This window comes from Ochotona princeps, chromosome 5 (assembly GCF_030435755.1).
Source record: "Ochotona princeps isolate mOchPri1 chromosome 5, mOchPri1.hap1, whole genome shotgun sequence".
NCBI lineage: Eukaryota > Metazoa > Chordata > Mammalia > Lagomorpha > Ochotonidae > Ochotona > Ochotona princeps.
The window spans coordinates 46551173-46569283 of record NC_080836.1 but is presented as its reverse complement, the minus strand read 5'-3'; the positions used below and the strand labels follow the sequence as shown (position 1 = coordinate 46569283).

Sequence of the window (18111 nt, the reverse complement as noted above, 5' to 3'; positions counted from 1 at the left end):
AAACTGCCAACCTTAGCGGATGCAAAGAGCATACATTTATCTCCATACATTTCTGGAGGTCAAAAGTCCAAAACAGGTCTTCTAACACTAACATCAAGGATACTACAGAGCTTTGGAGGCTCTGGAAGAATTTCATTCTTAACTTTTTCAGCTTGCAGGGCCTGTCTACATCCTCAGCTCAGAGCTGCATCATTGGCACCTGTTTCTCATATCACATCCGCTTCTCTAACTACCCTGATTCCTTCTTTCTTTACTAAGGCTTTTTTCATCACTGTGTATTACCTAGATAGTGCAGAATACTCTCAAGCCCCTTATCATATCTGCAAAACATCTTGCCATCTAAGTCAATACATTTACAATTACAGAGATTAAGGTGTGGACAGAGTTGGGGGTCACACAATCCAAAATAACCAAAGGTCTACTTTCTGGAAATCCTAGAACCAGCTTTCAATACACAATGAAGAATTTCAATCAGCTTAGGGCACTGAATTCTTAGCATCTAGGTTTTATCTTTGATGTACTTGATAGCAGTCCCATATTCTGGTCCTGTTCTATAGGCTGACATGATGAAGAATGTCGGCTTCAAATTAGCATAAAATGAAATCATATTCAGCACCTCTAAGAGTTTGGGCAAGTCACTCAGACTGAGCCTCAGTTTCCACTTCTTTTCTGTAGGAGAGAGACTCAGACTGAGGCTTGCCTTTGGGGACCTCCTGCAAATAACAATGACAAAGAAGTAGGAGAACAAGAACTGGATATCAGTGAGGTTACAAGAGAAACTCCAGCTGATGCCGCAGGGACTTTGCACACCACTCTAGCACTGCCATCCTAAGGCAAAAGAGTCAGGCATTTAGTTCACTTTGAATCAGCCAACCAGGGGTGAAAATAGGGCAAGATGAGAGAAGCCTTTGCCACAAAGGCAACATTAAACGGTCCAATAAAACTTAATAACCAAGTCAAGCAATATTTTAGTGCATTTGTGTTAAAAGCCTACATCGATGCAAAATCTACAAAAAAAACAAACTGAAATTTTATGTTTCAATGCACTTAAAGTTTTTTATTTATTTCTGAGAAAGACAGACACACAATGAAGGCTCTCATCCACTGGTTGACTTCCCAAATGCCCAAACCAAGAACTGAGAACTCAACATAGGTCTCCCATGTGGGTGGCAGGAATGCAATCACCTGAACCATCATTGCCAGACATCCTGGTCTGCATTAGTAGAAACTTACCATCAGCTAAAGACATGAATTGAGCCCAGAATCTCCAATGTGGGAGATCAGTTTCTTGACCACTAGGCTGAAGAGTCCCCAAATTAAAAATTTTAAACAAAGATGAGATTAGTGGAAATGTCACATCGAGCCAAATTGGAGTCTCTGGAAAAGGAAAAATCAGGCATACTTGTTACGTCAAGGTAGAATTTCACAACCAAATCTGATTTATTAGAAATGAATTCAGAGCCTCATGCAATAGTATAGCTGCTAAGGTCCTTGCACTGAATGTGCTGGGATCCCATGTGGGCATTGGTTCTAATCCCAGCAGCCCCGTTTCCCATTCAGCTCCCTGCTTATTGCCTGGGAAAGCAGTCAAGGATGGCCCGAAGCCTTGGGACCCTGCACCCATGTGGGAGACCCAGAAGAAGCTCTGGCTCCTGGCTTCAGATTGGCTCAGCTCCAGCTGTTGCAGCCTCTTGGGGAGTGAACCATCAGACGGAAGATCTTCCTCTGTCTTTCCTGCTCTCTGTATATCTGTCTTTCCAGTAAAAATAAATTAATAAAAAAATGAAAGAAAAAGAAAGAAGGAAGGAAGGAAGGAAGGAAGGAAGGAAGGAAGGAAGGAAGGAAGGAAGGAAAGAAAGAAAGAAAAAGAAAAGAAAAGAAAAGAAAGAAAGAAAGAAAGAAAGAAAGAAAGAAAGAAAGAAAGAAAGAAAGAAAGAAAGAAAGAAAGTTAGTTAGTTAATTCAAAGAGGTGGCTCTCCTCTGCCCAGGCATAGATGGAGTCAACATGCAGCAGACACACAGTCCTTCAACTTTTTTTCAGTTTGGGGTCTTGGGGGCATTGCTAGAGGTTTGGGAACTCCAAGAAAATGGAAGAGTGGGTGAGGACCAGATCAGTTGTTTGTATACATTTCAACTTTGGTATGTCTTGGTTATTAAGTTGTTGACATCCCTTTAAGGTTATACATCCAACGAGTTTCTCACATGCCTCACCCTTGTCCTGGCCCTGCATTGTATACGAAGACAAGGTGGCGGGGGAGGGGGCGGCAGAGATTGCTCCTGTCTCCCAGAGTGGGAATATAACCTGAAGCCAAAGGCTATTCCCAGAGAAGGGTATAGCTGTGAGTAATTCATGGCTTAAATTCCAGCTATCTGGCTGATACGGTTTTGATGCTCAGTAGAAGGATGTGGCCTGCCTTGGCAACCACTGCAGGGTGATGAAGTCTACCTATCAGATTATTTATCATATAATCACGGGGATGCTTAAAGACTTGTTTGACTACCACAGCTTATTGTTTCAGGGACTGATGAAAGTAGTCATAGCTCAATCTCTGCCTAAGCTCTTCCTTCTAGCTCCCTGACAGCCAAATATCTAAGCAAAGGGAGCAGATAATTCACTTGGACCTCAGGCTGCCATTAATGTTACTATCAATGTATCACTTTGATCCATGGCTCATTAGCTTTGGTTAGAACTGCTGAACAAATGAGCCGAAGTGACACTTCACTGTACTGCATGGCCTGACTAAACCCTTAGCCAGAGACAACATTCTTATGAGGGTGATCATAACAAAGTGGGTGGCCAAACATATATCTTGTATTGCTATTAAGAAAAAAAATCAAAGTGAAAGCTCTACCAAATACGGGTTAGTGAATGCCCTTAATACATCTGGCATGTACACCATCTAATCCTGATAGACAAAGTACACACTTGTGTATATCCAAAAATTAGTGATTCTTAAAGGGAAGGGTATTTATGACTCCAGGAAAAATATGTTATTTTCAAAACAGGAAGGTGTCTACAACCGCTGGTTCGTCACATCGGACTTCCTAGGAAAAGTGGTTAACCATCCAGCCTCTTTATATCTTCCCACTGGGAGGAGACTCTTGCATTTTGCCTGATCTGTGAAATGTCTCCTGACTGCTGCCATGAATCTTTGTTACAGGTGGGAGAATAAACTTTGCATTAAGTGCATTCGGATATTGAAGGAGCAGGACCACTGTGATAAGGTGAAACTGTTGGCACTAGTGCACATGGAACAAAGCAGCGGCAAACATTTAATGGCATATACAGTGGCATTTAAAATATTATTTATTTTTGATGATGTTTATAGAGTTGATCAGGATGGGAAGGTTAGAGGGTTAGGGAAAAGTGGGTGTGATCATTATTTCCAAATTTTCTATTTCTTCTTTCTCTTTCTGGGAAAACGGGGGAGATGAGGAGAGAAGCCATACCCAGTCTCCCAACTATTCCAGTACCCAGGGATGGGGAACGACCATCTGATAAGAACCCAGGTGGTATATTCCTTCAGTAAGCCTTCTACACACCAGAAAATGAAATTGGCTGACACTTACCTTTTGTTTCTTGTCTTCATAGTACTTTTCTATTTTTCTTTTCTTCTTTAAAACTACATAATTCTCACTAATGTTGGTTTCACACTGATTCTGAAGCCACAAAGTTTCTGGGCACTGTGTACTCTTAGACAATACATTTCAATGATGAATCTGAGTCTTTTCCAAATTTTGGAGATCTTTAACAAAGTGTACATCCTACAATGGTTTCCATGATTACCTTTACAACAGTTAGTTTATTGTATTTTCTATAAAAGTTTTTTCATGATTTTAGTCTCTTCTGCAATAAGACAGTGACATGATTTATGTATTCCCTGATAGTTTTTCAATGCTGTAGTCACTTTTCCATTTATGATCTGAAAGGCCTTTTATCTCTGTGAATTGCATTGATATTGATTGTACAGTATCTCCATTGTTGCTCAGTTCATCAGTCTTCAAGGTCTCAGCTGCAACACTCTGGTCATGAGCTTCAGGGGTGACGACACACAGGGCGACGACATACAGGGCCTCGGAATTTGCAGCTGGTCATCTGATCCAACATGCTGTCGGACAGTTGCACGTCGATGGTCTGAATGAGGATACTCTTCAGAGTCACTCTCTGGGAATGAAGAGATGTGTTTTTCACTTACCCATCAAGAAAACATCAATGGTATTACAGTCAGCATCCTATTGTGTTTCATTGTATCTTTTGAATAAGTGACTTAAAATAAATAAATTTAAATAAATTCAGATAAACAACTAGAAAAAAAAGCATCTTCTAGAGCTGGCACAGTGGCCCTGCAGCATCAGCATCCCATGTTGGCACTGATTAATATCCCAGATGCTCCACTTCTGAATCAGCACTCTGATTATGCCCTGAAAAAGCAGCAGAGAATGACCCAAGTTCTTGGGGCCCCTCCACCTTTGTGGTAGACTCAGAAGAAGCTCCTAGCTCCCAGTTTTGGATTAGGTCAGCTGCAGCAATTGCAGCCATGCGGAGAGTGAACCAATGAATGGAAGACATTTTCTCTCTCTTTCTCTCTCTCTCTCAACTTTATCTCTAAAATATGCCTTTCAAATAAAAACAATTTTTTAAAGGAACCTTCTACTATAAACAAAGAGAAAGAAAATACCAACATTTGAAGAATCAAGATGGCTGAATAGGGTAAGGACATGTTTAAACAGAGAAACATTAGCCAGTGTGAAGCAGAGGGGGCACATTCCAGGAAATAGGAGAGAATGGAACGACAGCAGATGGGCACCTGAAGAGTGAAAGACACAGGAAAACAGCAGACGCAATGGTAGGGTGTGGCAGCTACCCTGCAACATTCAGTGAGCAGTGATCTGAACTGCACCAGCAGCCAGAACTTCACCAGCAACAAGGTGGGAAGGGACGTTCACCAGGAGATCAGGAGGGGAACCCAGACAAAAAACTGCCCATCCTGCTGCCCTCTTTGATTTGACCAGGAGCAGAGACAGAGCAGCAGGGCTTGGATGGGTGGTGTGGAAACAGGGTGGATTTCACAGCCAAATCTGCCTTCTAGAGTAGAATTGGGTGCCATTTTGTTTAAGGAGGCAAAGGCTATGGACAGTACTGTGCATGCACTGAGCTGGGAGCGATCTCATTTCTGGCTCAGTAAACTGCAACAACGTGGCATCCTATAGGTTCCACCCAAGATAGGTCTGGGGAGCTCTCAGACCTGACAGCCAGCAGATCAAGAACTTTTGTTATGGCATATCAGGTGCCATTCTCTACAGTGTGGAAAAACGTTACAACTGCAGCAACAACAGTGAGCTGTGCTTATGATAAGTTTGGAGTGAGTTCGCTGAGCTCAGTGCATTGCACTGGTCTCAAAGAAAAATAATATGGACTTTGACATCGTATGCGTCAAAATAGGTCTGTGTGGCCCTCAGATTAACAGCTGACAGGTTCCAGCAAGATAACCACCTGGTGGTTATATAGGACACCTGGTGTTTCTTTAATCCTGGGAACTGCTCTAACAGGAAGTGAGAGAAAGGTTGCAGAGACATTGGTGCAGCTTCAGCATGGTATCACTGGAGGTGAAGAGTGATGAGCAAGGAGTTGGGGCTATGGAGACCATGGTGAAAATCTAACATAAGAACTCAGACCTGGAACTTGCTGGAGGAAGTAGCACAAGGGACTTCAAAGAGCTGTGTGCCAACTACAATAAGTAAAATGGAATTGTAGACCTGTGGTTAACACAGCTTAAAAACCTGCCCCAAGGAGAAGGAGGTACAATGAATATTACTGAAAACTCCCCTGCAATGGAGCAAAACCCTTTGCCAACCTCAGAGTTAACTGAGGAAGACATCGAGAAAATGGGGGACACAGAATTCAAAACACTTATTCTTTTTATCAACAACGAGAAGCACGTAAAGCAGGCATTCAAGGATTTCAAGGAATATGTCACATTGGAAATGAATCAAATGAAAGCCGATATATCAGAAATGAAGAATACAGTGGAGCAAATTAAAAGTACAGTGAAGAGTCTCCAAAATAGAATAAAGCAAGCAGAAGAAAGAATCTCAGAATTGGAATATATTTCCTGTCAACAGGGGAAACTAAACAAAAAGCTGAAAGCAGAGCTGAATCAGACCAAAAAAAGTATTCAAGAATTGAAAGACACTATTAAGAGGCCTAATATAAGAGTTATGGAAGTCCCAGAAGGTGGAGAAAGAGAAACTGGTTTTACAAATATATTTGATGAGGGTCTGGCGGCGTGACCTAGTGGCTAAAGTCCTCACCTTGAACACACCATGATCCCATATCAGCGCCGGTTCTAGTCCCGGCAGCTCCACTTCCCATCCAGCTCCCTGCTTGTTGTCTGGGAAAGCAGTCGAGGACGACCCAAAGCTTTGGGACCCTGCACCCGTGTGGGAGACCTGAAAGAGGTTCCTGGTTCCCAGCTTTGGATCGGAGTAGCACTGGCCGTTGCGGCTCACTTGGGGAGTGAATCATCGGACGGAAGATCTTCCTCTCTGTCTCTCCTCTCTGTATATTTGACTTTGTAATAAAAATTTAAAAATAAAAAATATATATTTAATGAAATAATAAGAGAAATTTCCCTCATCAAGAGAAAGAATTGGGAAACAACATCCAGGAGGGGCACAGAACTCATAACAGCCTTGACCAAAAGTGATCTTCACTGCAACATATGATAACCAAGCTTTCTTTGATCAGACATAAGGAAAAGATCCTTACATGGGCATGTGAGAAAATCAATTGACCAATAAAAGAATGCCAATTAATCTCACAGGAGACCTCTCACAGGAAACTCTGCAGACCAGAAGCGAATGGAATGACATATTCCAGATTCTAAACATAAAATATTGTTGCCCCAGGATAACATTTCTAGCAAAACTTTCTTAGTCTTTGAAAATGAAATAAAATTCTTCCACAGTAAAGTAAAGTTAAAAGAATATGCCTCTACCAAACCTTCCCTACAAAGGATACTTAAAGGTGTTCTTGTGACAGAAAAGGAATCGTGCCCACCAAAACCAAAGGCAAATGAGAAGTAAAATAACAACAGAAAACTAAATCAATGAAAACCCGTTGCTAAAATGACAGGACCAAATTACCACCCATTCATATCAACCCTGAATGTAAATGGCTTAAGCTCATCAATCAAACGTCATAGATTAGTAGACTGGATTAAAAAACAAAACCCATCAATTTGTTGCCAACAGAAGACGTATCTCACTAATAAAGATCAGAGGAAACTATATCTCATGGATTTTGATTTTTTAAAATTTGGTTTCATCTCTTCAAAACATTTTCTTCCTCAATAAATTCCTTACTGACTCATAAATCATAGTTTTTCTTCCTGTTGTTGATTTTGTGTTGTGGCTTTTCATTTAAGGCAATGTATAATAACTGTGTAATGAAGACTATCATACCCAAATGTGAAGAGGATACAATTCAGTGTGTATCTCTAAATCCAGATCAAAGATGGATTCCCAATGAAACTGTTAACTATATCTTGACAATGAGATGCTGGACTCTGCCATTGTCCATGCCGACAATGATGGACATATAACTGTTTATGAAGAACTACACTCTAGCAATGATATAGAGGAACTCAGTGGGTTGAGAAAGCAACTTAGGGAGGGAATAAGGGAAATCCCAGGGCCTATGGAACTAGATCATCTGCAGTAAACAGAAATTATACATTAATTGATCTTGCAAGTAACCTGCTAAATTGAGATAAATTATGGAAGCAATTATAATAGCATGGATTATCTATTGGCCTTTAACTTTGAAGGTGTAAGGATGAAAATTTTCTTCAATTTGATAAAGCATATCTTAACTATTGTTTTATTATGCTTTAAAAGCATTTCTCTAATGAACATTCCTTATCAAGTTTTAAAGCTCATTACAATTTTAATTTCCTCTATTTATTCTAATTGTATGTATGTTCATATACTAGAAGAAAATCTTGTGCATTTGCCGTTGTTGAAAATATTTATATGTGGGGATATTCAGAAAGCTCACAGAAAATGAGCACTATATAAAAAAGCTATATATGGATTTCAAACTTTTTTGTCACCAAAATAATTTTCCACCATTTGAAGTACTGTGCACACTTTCCACAGAATGCATGAAATGTGAATGACTGTGTTTCTAATACTAATGATGAACTGGGTTCTTTATTATCAGTAATTTTTCTCATTGAAAAATGTTGCCTGAGTGGGTATTTGACACAGCAGGTAAGCTGTGGCGTGAGATACCTGCATCTCATAACTAAGTATCTGACTGAGTCCCAGCCACTCCACCTCCAACCCAGTTCCTGCTAATGTATAACCTGGGATTAGTACATGATGGTTCAAGTACTTGGATACTTTCCACCTAGGTGAAAACCCACTTGGAATTTGAGGTTCCTGGATTTACCTGTCACAGCAGTGGTCATGGGCAATTATTGAGTGATCCAGCAAATGGAAGATCTCTCTGCCTGCCTGCCTTTCAAATAAAACAAAATTTTAAAAAATTAGTTTCAAGTTCAGTTGAAATTCCCCCATGGTGGGAGGGTTTGGGGAGGGGTGGGGAGAACCCAAGTACCTATGTAACTGTGTCACATAATACAATGTAATTAATGAAGTAAAAATAATAAATAATTAAAAGAAAAAAAAGTTTAAGTAAAAAAAAATTAGTTTCATATGATTTTTAAAAATTTCAGTTTTCACTTGGTGGTAGTTCTTATCTGAATGTTACTGCTCAAAAATATACCTAAATCCTTCGTCATCTTTTAAGGGATGGATGTTTTAAAGGGATAAACTTGTGATAGGGTCTTATTTGTCACCTGAGAGCATAATGAGCACGTGAGATTTACAGAAACATTTTCTAAATATAATGTCAGGGTTCATTGTATGTTATTATCTGTTTAACAATATTAAAGAAATATGCACAAGAATTGGAAGGTAACCTAGCATTCTTTCATTTCTCTTAGGAAGAGCTTATAAAGGCCTGAATAAGAATTTCTCTGAATACAGGCTTAAGATATTGCTTTGTGAGTCCAACACTCTCTTTTACATCTGAAGAGTCTAGCATTCTCGGCCTTTTGGCTAAGATCAAGTAAAGAGTCTAGCATTTTATAATTCAAAGGCCAGTTTTTTAGACCTTTTTTGTCCCTGTTTATCTTCTGACTGTAATCTTAGGATACTTTAGAGTTATTCATGGAAGCCTTCTATTGTTTCCAAGCTGCTCTGTTGATTTTTTTATTGTACTAGTAGTGTATTGCTTGGTGCAGAACCCAAGTTATCAAAATCTTTAACACTTGCACTTCTGCAAGGAGGGATGGAAGAGGGAAGAAGTAGCAAACAAAGAGAGTATGAATAACAAGTGCCAAATCAAAAAGAAATAAATGCCTACCTCTATACAGTATAGTGAGTGGCTGTAATTCACAATGACCTGTAAAGTATTTTCAGAGAAAACAGAAGAGACAAATTCCAAGGCTCCAAGCATATACAATAACAAAGAAGGACAAGTTAATTACTCGGATTTGTCAGTACATATTGTACAAGTGTTGCAGTGTCACACTGTGCCCCAGTTATGACTGTTATTAGTCAGAAACGTCTAAGAGTTTTTAAAAGTAAATTAAAAAACTTGAATACAAAATAGAATGGTAGATGTTGCTTAAGGAAGACTCGACACTGAAAGAATGAAAACCAGTCCATAAATTCCTTTGCTCTTGATCCAATGCAACTAGCACAGGTAGTCCTTTCATAGTGATCTTAGTGGTCAACCCACTGCTATTTTTATCTTAATTATGAGAACAATGTTTATTACTCCAAGTTCTTTTAAATGAAGAGAAATGGCATTCTACTATTAATAGAGTGCTGATTATAAATAGGAGACTGTACTTCATGCATGAAGAGCTTCCGTTTAAAGATAACTGATTAGGTTCCGTTAGTCATGCTAATAACTCAATGTCAAAGACTACCAATGAAAAGGGTGGTTACTATAATTTTGCTACAACACCACAGCTCAGGGCAAGCATAATACCCTCCATGAGGTTTACTATGTATTTGGTGAGCAACATTTTAACAAGAAAAGAGGGTGGGAAATTTTCATACCACTTCAGATGATGTAATGTGTGTACCTTCTAGTGCTAAATTTTACTATTGCTGTGACTACAGACAAATGTGGTTCAGATTTTGTTAGTCTCTAAAAATTTTGGTATTAGAAGAGAACTGTAAAATGAAGTATGTGACAACACGGTCCTATGTGACACTTCTGACATTTTGATTTAAAATAATTTGTGGAGCAGGAAGTATTTGGTACAGCAGTTAAAACACAGCTTGGGATGGTCACACCCCATATCATAGTGCCTGGATTCAAACTTTGGCTCCACTTTTTGTTCCAACCTCCTTTGCATAAGCACCCTGGTATGTAACAGGTGATGACCCAAATCCCTGGGTCCATGCCACAATGACAAACTTGTATCAAGTTCTGAGATTGTGGCTTCAGCCTGGCCAGATCTGGCTACTGTGGGGAACAAACAAGCTGACAGTTTCATTTTTCTATCTCCCTTCCTTTTAAATAAAATAACAAAATGTTTATGTTATAAAGTAAGGTGGTGATTTTGAACAGGAAATTATTCTCACTCTCCATAGCATGACCTTTTAGAATGTCTATTAGGTGTGTGAGATGGATACACACTCACACTGAATAAGGAGAAAGTAACTTCTTTCCATGGGTTGTCCTCAACTTAATAGTTTTCTGTTTCCAACGGGAAGAAATTCTAATTGGGGAAGGTAGGAGAATGGCCAAGGAAAGGCTAAAAGAAAAAATCATGGTAAAAAAAAAAAAAAAATAAGAGAAGAAATGGAAAACCCCAATGGTGGGCAGATTGGATTTGTAAACAGAGATGCGGAAGTTTACAGCTGTGTATACAGAAACAATATAATCTACGAGACAGATAGAATTTTCTTGGAGAGAAGATAATTTGTGCTTTTGAAACTGATGAGTAATATTTCAATTCACACACCAGTGACTCTCATGGACTTTACTAGGATGCTGCTCACTAAAAATATTCATGGGTCCATGCCTAAAGGAAGGGAATTGATCATCATTCACTATAAACTAGAATAATTTTTTGAAGGAGAGTATCTGAAAAGAAGTAATCCTCAAGTGATCAATTTCATATAGAACACCTCATTGTTCAAAAAGACTACAGATAAATCAAATAATTTCCTATGTAACATAGCTTTTCTTTCGTGTTTATCTATCTGATAACTTGCCAAAATAGGCAAAAGTCATTTTCAGTCAAATGAAAACATTTATTATGGGAGACACTTCCTGAACTTTGTAGTAAATGGTGGAAGTTATACTTAGCGTGAGGAATTGTCTCCAATCTGTTTCATTTGCATTCATTCATCCAGTTATAATTTATAAATTCCAAAATAAGTTGCATATCATTGAACTAAAACTATGTTGTGTTTTTGGAACTGATGAAATGAGGGTTTTGGAGTCTCAAAAATGTGAAAGATTGGTGACTGTTTGAAGAACGAATTTATCAGCTATTCTTAATCATTTCTTCCCCTTGGAATCAGATTGACCAGAATTCAGAGAGGACTAGTTCTGTTCGTATGCTCTGCCAGATGAAGTTACATGTCTGCCTGAACCTGAGTGTGCAGAACCTGCAGCCAGTGGTTGGAGAGAACATAAGAGGGAACAGTGGGAGCCATGCTCAAAGACTCTTGGGTCTGTTTATACATGGAGCAATCAGCTATTACAAGATTGCACCAGAGTACTGATTTTCCAAGCAACTTCTCTTCCACTAGAGCAAGACTAATGCACATGATTGAACATCTCACCAAAATGTCCAACATTGTGTTTTCTCCATGAAAAATACCTAAGAAGTTGACCCTAGGAAAAAAAATCCCTCTGGTTCTTTCAGCACTAAAAGTGAGCTTTTTTGATGTGGCTCTTTTCCTAATAAGCGGTTGGGCATCTATGTTGGTTTAATTCAAAATCTACATTGAACAGCAAGACCTCTTTAGAATTTCAAGTCACATTATTAGCTTTTTTCAGGGGGAGGGAGAGAGGTGGCCTAAGATGCTAAATGAGTTCATCACATTTTTAACTGACAGTAATTGTCCTCTGGTCAAGATTCTTCTCTTCTTTTTCTTCACATTCTGTAAAGTTTTTTTTTTTATTCGAAAAGCAGATTTACAGAAAGAAGGAAAGACAGAGACTTTGCATTCACTAGTTTATTCCCCAAATGACTGCAATGGCTATAGCTGAGCCAATCAAAAGCCATGAGCCAGAAGCTTCCTCTAGATCTCCTATGTGGGTGCAGGGGCCCAAGGGCCTGAACCATTCTCTGCTGCTTTGCTTGGCCACAAAAAGAGAGCTGGGTGAGAAATGGAGCATCTGAGACTTGAATTGGAACCTGTATTGGATGCAGGTACTTGAAGGTGGAGGATCAGTCTGTTGAGCCACTGTGCCAACCCCTTCACTTTTTTTCAATTCACTCCTGATTTCATATCCATTCCGCATCCCCTTACTGTCAATATGCAGGCATCCTAATATACTGAACACATATAATATATGAAAATACCCCTGAAAAATACATGAACTTAGTATGGTGCATGCATTTTTAATCTACATGGATGGCATTGTGTACCATATTCCATTCTCTGTTATAGCTTTAATTCATTCAACACTTATGATGTACTTAAGATGGCATTACATCAGGGTATTTCACAATGGAAAATACAGTTGAGATAAGTTGACATTGCTGCAAAGATTTTTTAAAAATACTTGTATATGAGGTAATCTGAAAAGCTTATGAAAGTACATAGTATGAATAGACTATGGGTGACAGTTCTACCATATATTTAGTAGATATTTGGTGTTCTATGCAATGTTCTTTCACATCTTGTTTCATTCTTTAGCAGATCCACTGTTTTCGAGTATAAAGTGATTAAGATACATTGAGAGGGTTGCTTATCTTTGTTCTAAAAATATGCATAAGTGTTGGAAATTATATTTTTTGGAGAAATGTGCAAGTATTGAGTATTAATGAGTATGAATTTGAATCAATTTCACAAGCAAATTGCTAAGTTACTTGAAGCAAATTTATTTCTGTTGTCTTTGGTTATGTATATGTATGCATGTACATGTGTGGAGGTAGGGAAATTGGGAAAAACAATAGTTGTGGCTCGTCTATACCTTAGAATTAATAAGTTGTCAGGATCATTATGTTCTGAGGTATAATAGGTATCAGACATTTGTGATTTCTCTAAAATCTAGTAAGATAAATTCTTTCAGTGTTTCTATGCTGGTTTCCAAATCACCAAATTTGGGACAAATATTGAAGTTCAACCAGTTAAACTACTGTTTGGGATACCTGCAATCCATATCTAGTACCTGGAATTGAGTTCTGCCTCTCCTTCCAATTCCAGCTTCCTGTAAATGCTCCTGCAAGAAGATGGTCCAAATACTCTGATCCCTAACCTCTTTATGAGACTCGGATGCAGCTCCTGCCTTCAGCCTGGTCCAGCCCAAACACCTGCAGGTACTTGTGCAGAAGGTCTCTCTTCCTCTCTCTCATTCATATAAATCAATAAATTGCTAAATAAATTTTTTCCTGACAAAAACGCCATATTAAATTTAAGGAGAATTCAAGATGCTTTACCTGAGATTGGCTTCCCTTTCTTCCGTTTTCCTTTCTTCACTGACGCTGACACAACAGGGGAAAAAAAATGGGCCCATGAACAAACTCACTAAAAATTACAGAGCTGTATCATCAAATTAATCTATTGGCACTCATTGTGGCACGGAGGATTAGGCTGCCATCTACAATGCCTGCAATTCCATAGGGACACAAGATTGAGCTCGAGTTACTTCCGATTGTGACTAGGAAAACAACAAAAAATGGCCCAAGTGTTTGGGCCCCTGCACCCACATGGGAGCCCATATGAGACTCCTAGATCCTGGTTTCAGCATGGCCCAACCTAGGCCTTTGCAACCATTGGGAGGATCCCAGGGAAAACTGGAGTGAGCCTGATCTGTCCATTCACTTCCCCAGAAAGCAGAAGAACCCAGCTGGGGTCCCTAATGAAAATTACATGAAAGAAAATTATGTATAACTACATATGACATGTAACAAATACTTCTCTATCGATGGAAATTTATTGATAATGAGCTCAGAGAAAGGATTAACTTTAGTCATTGTAAGCATCAATATCATAGTGGCCAATTTTTGTAAATAATTTACAATGCTCCATACTTTGTTAAGCATTTTCCTGAATTATCTAATGAAATCTCACAATACCAAGTTACTACCTACTATTTTACAAGTATTTTAAATGCATTCTCCTTTAGTTCTACAAATAATTTCACTATAGTTAATTAGTAAAAATGTTTTTTTTTTTTTTTTTTTTTTTTTTTTTTTTTTTTTTTTTTTTTTTTTAAAGATTTATTTTATTTCCATTACAAAGTCAGATATACTGAGAGGAGGAGAGACAGAGAGGAAGTGGAGCCGCCGGGATCAGAACCAGCGGCCACATGGGATCAAGGCGAGGACCTTAGCCACTAGGCCACGCCGCCGAGCCCAAATTAGTAAAAATGTTTAAATCACTTCCCAAAAGATAGTGAAAATGAGACTAATTAATACATATTTGTATGGAATGATATCCAGGAGATAATTAATGCTGGAAAAATGAAACAAAATGTAGCAAAAAATGCTATTACCAGAAACAAAGCAGAAAAAAGGTGTTAGGAACTTCTGCATAATAAAATGTATATCTATACCATTATATACACAAAAATACATGTCTACAAACAAGGATTTTTTTTTTTAAAGATTTATTCATTTTATTACAGCCAGATATACACAGAGGAGGAGAGACAGAGAGGAAGATCTTCCATCCGATGATTCACTCCCCAAGTGAGCCGCAACGGGCAGGTGCGCGCCGATCCGATGCCGGGAACCAGGAACCTCTTCCGGGTTTCCCACGCGGGTGCAGGGTCCCAATGCATTGGGCCGTCCTCTCCTGCTTTCCCAGGCCACAAGCAGGGAGTTGGATGGGAAGTGGAGCTGCCGGGATTAGAACCGGCGCCCATATGGGATCATGGTGTGTTCAAGGCGAGGACTTTAGCTGCTAGGCCACGCCGCCGGGCCCCAAAACAAGGATTTTTAATTAAATTGCTAATTTATTTAATTAAGTTGTATTATGGTTCATTCTAAAGAATGGGATGAAAAGGATAAAGAACAAGATTGTGTTTGATCTTTTACTTTACTCAGGGTTTTAAAATTCTGATCTATTTTAATGACAAACACACTGATTTTTCTAATAGGAAACTTTTTAAGATAAAACAAATAACAGATGTTATTTGTTCAAGTTCTAAGCGTTTTCTTTATTAGTATCGCATTGTATATTTCCTCTAATCTTTAAAGCGTTGATGTAATGACAAGCCTATAAACATTCATAACTGACTAAAGCTTAGTAAACCTAACAAAAAATGAAGATGTCTGCATTTATCTATTGACCACAATAGACTAATTCATGTAGAGTATGCTGGCAGTTAGATAGTTCCTTAAAATAATTCAATGATTATGATGGTAATTATGAACATTCACACAATGATTTTTTTCAAATTTACAAATCAAAGGAATGTTCATTTATGGTCTTAATTCAATATTTACATGAATCTTTTAAGGAGAAGTTTTATTTTACTAATAATAGAGACCATATATTAAGCATCCGCATTCCCATATTTCAGGCACTAAACAGAGTACTCAACACAAGTGATTGGCTCCACAGGCTAAGGCACCATGGGTTAAAGTACCTGCTCTGTTGCCAGCGCCTGGGTTCCTGCCATCCACATATGTTTAGCGTTACATAGCCAAAAATAATGCAATGAGGTCTGTTCTGAAGCTCATGCTCTTAAAAAACTGAAAGTGGGAATTACAGAGAAAAGGGGCAGAAGAAAAACACAGAGAGAATCTGCCTTCTGCTGATTGACTCCCTAGTCACTGCATTGGCCAGGACATTCCAACTTGGTATCCAAGAGTCTCTTCCAGGTCTTCCAGGTGAGTAACAGGGGCTCAGGCATTGGGTTATTTTCTGCCCCTTTCCCCTGGTCATTAGTAGGAGTGGGATCTGAAATGGAGCAGCCAAGACTTGAAACAATGCCTGTTATCAGAAGCCAGCATTGCAGGCAGTGGCTTTATTAGCAATGTTATAACACCTCCCTGAAGCGCATGGTCTTTGCACTATGGTCACTGTCTCTTGTACTCTTAGTTAATTTATGTCTTAAAGCTGTTAGAATTCAATGAACAGGATGCAAAAGACTTCTTTAACCAAAATGCCTGCTAACAAAGTGCTGCATTAGCTGATTTGCTTCCTAGAAACAAAACTTGTCTATTCTGCCAAGTTATACTTTAAAAACTGGAACTCCTAGGATAAATTATATTCTCATATAAAGGTGGCATTCAGTAAAAAAATAACAATAAAATTATTGGATAGAGATCACATTCCCTACAACTGTCTAGTTTGGCTTGCACCTTAATATTAGAAACTGTGACATATAAGAGTGCATTAAATCAACTATAAATCACTAATTTAGTGATGACTGCAACAGCAAGATAATGTTATTATGTAATCAATTGGATGTTAAACTTTATGGCTTTAAGTGTTTTATACTATAATTGAAATGAAGATTTGTGTATGGTTACAACAATATCATTTATTGGTCACTTACAATGAACCAAGTCAAATTAAGATTTGGTATACATAAGTATAAAACACATACAAGATTATGAGCAAAATTAAGAGTACAAAATAGGTTATGAATGTTTTATTTTGATTGTGTGCTGAAATGCTGTTTTAGATATATTGGATTAAAGAAAATATATCATTAATCTTATTTTTATCTATTTCTGTTCACTTATTAAATTTAGCCACTAAAAATAAAAAAAATCATATGCAACTTTCTTTTGAGACTCAATTTACATTTGCTTTGGACAGTGATGAATTACTCAAGGAGAAGCACGCACAGAGAAAGCTAGCACAGAGGGTCACCACCATTGTCCAGGAAGAAAGAGAAGTCTTGCTGTATCTTGGGCCTCAGTCACTAGAGAGAGGTACCTTGATTATGGGTGCCTTCAAAGTGTTTTCTAAACATTTAGTTCAAGCTCTCTGAAAAATCATTCTATTCCCAATTAAAGGACTCTACCCTGAGGAGAGAGGGGCTTCTGCTGACTCATTTGGTTTCCTAGAACTTCCAATAGAAGAAGAGTGTCTAGGGGAAGAGACAGTTGTATGGCAGTTATTGGAAAGAACATATCCCGCTGGAAGTAAATGCATTGATCTTGAATCAATTATGATGCTTTTAGCTGGAAATAACAGAAAAAGTGTTCTAGGCAATAAGAAAACATTGTCTCAGCACTAAATCCAGAAATAAGCTGGCCTCTTCTCTATTTCTTTACAGATTTCTCAGACTGCTTTCCTGGGTATGCTAGATTTTGTTTTTGTTCAAATCATATTTAATAACACAGTGAATGAGTGATTTAATCTTGTGTGATTCTGACATTCTGACATTCTGTACCATTAGGGCTTCAGAAAATATCCTAACAACAATTTTTGCTAGCTTTTGAAAGTGAGTAAGTATATTTATTGGGCACCTGTAATATTGCAGACACAACATAGATCTTGTCCTTACAGAAATTGCTCTTTCTCTCTTATTAAATTAAGTAGTCAAATGTACACAAATCCCATCCTCAAGTTTATCAAAGTGGTAGGGCTTTTTTATCATGGTGATAAAAAACACCATGCCATAAGTGCACCTTTAAATGCTCACATCTTTGAAACTCTGTGGTGTTTTTGGATGGAAAAAGTAGATTTATGAAAAGTAATTCATGTCAATTTCTTTTTCTGTTTTTCAGTGGTTTGGATCCCTCAATGATTAACATTTGTGGAATCCTGGGATTGCCATTGTGGCATTGTGAGTTGAGACCACCTGCAACTGTGACATCTCTTTTTTTTTTTTTTTTAAAGTTATCATTCTTTTAATTCTATTCTTCAAGACAAAAAATT

The 18111-nt window shown here is 38.2% G+C and overlaps 1 long non-coding RNA gene across 3 annotated transcripts in view; it reads right to left on the bottom strand.

Moving 5' to 3' along the window:
- The window catches only part of LOC131480374 (uncharacterized), a 92407-nt gene that overhangs the window by 31149 nt on the left and 43147 nt on the right, over nucleotides 1–18111 (bottom strand). Inside the window, exon 3 of one of the 3 annotated variants that reach the window (XR_009245459.1) lies at nucleotides 4062–4165. The exons of the other annotated variants lie outside the window; for them this stretch is intronic. This is a non-coding gene — a long non-coding RNA (uncharacterized LOC131480374). Of the gene's footprint in view, nucleotides 1–4061; nucleotides 4166–18111 lie in introns of those variants that run through there. 3 annotated transcript variants of the gene reach the window in all.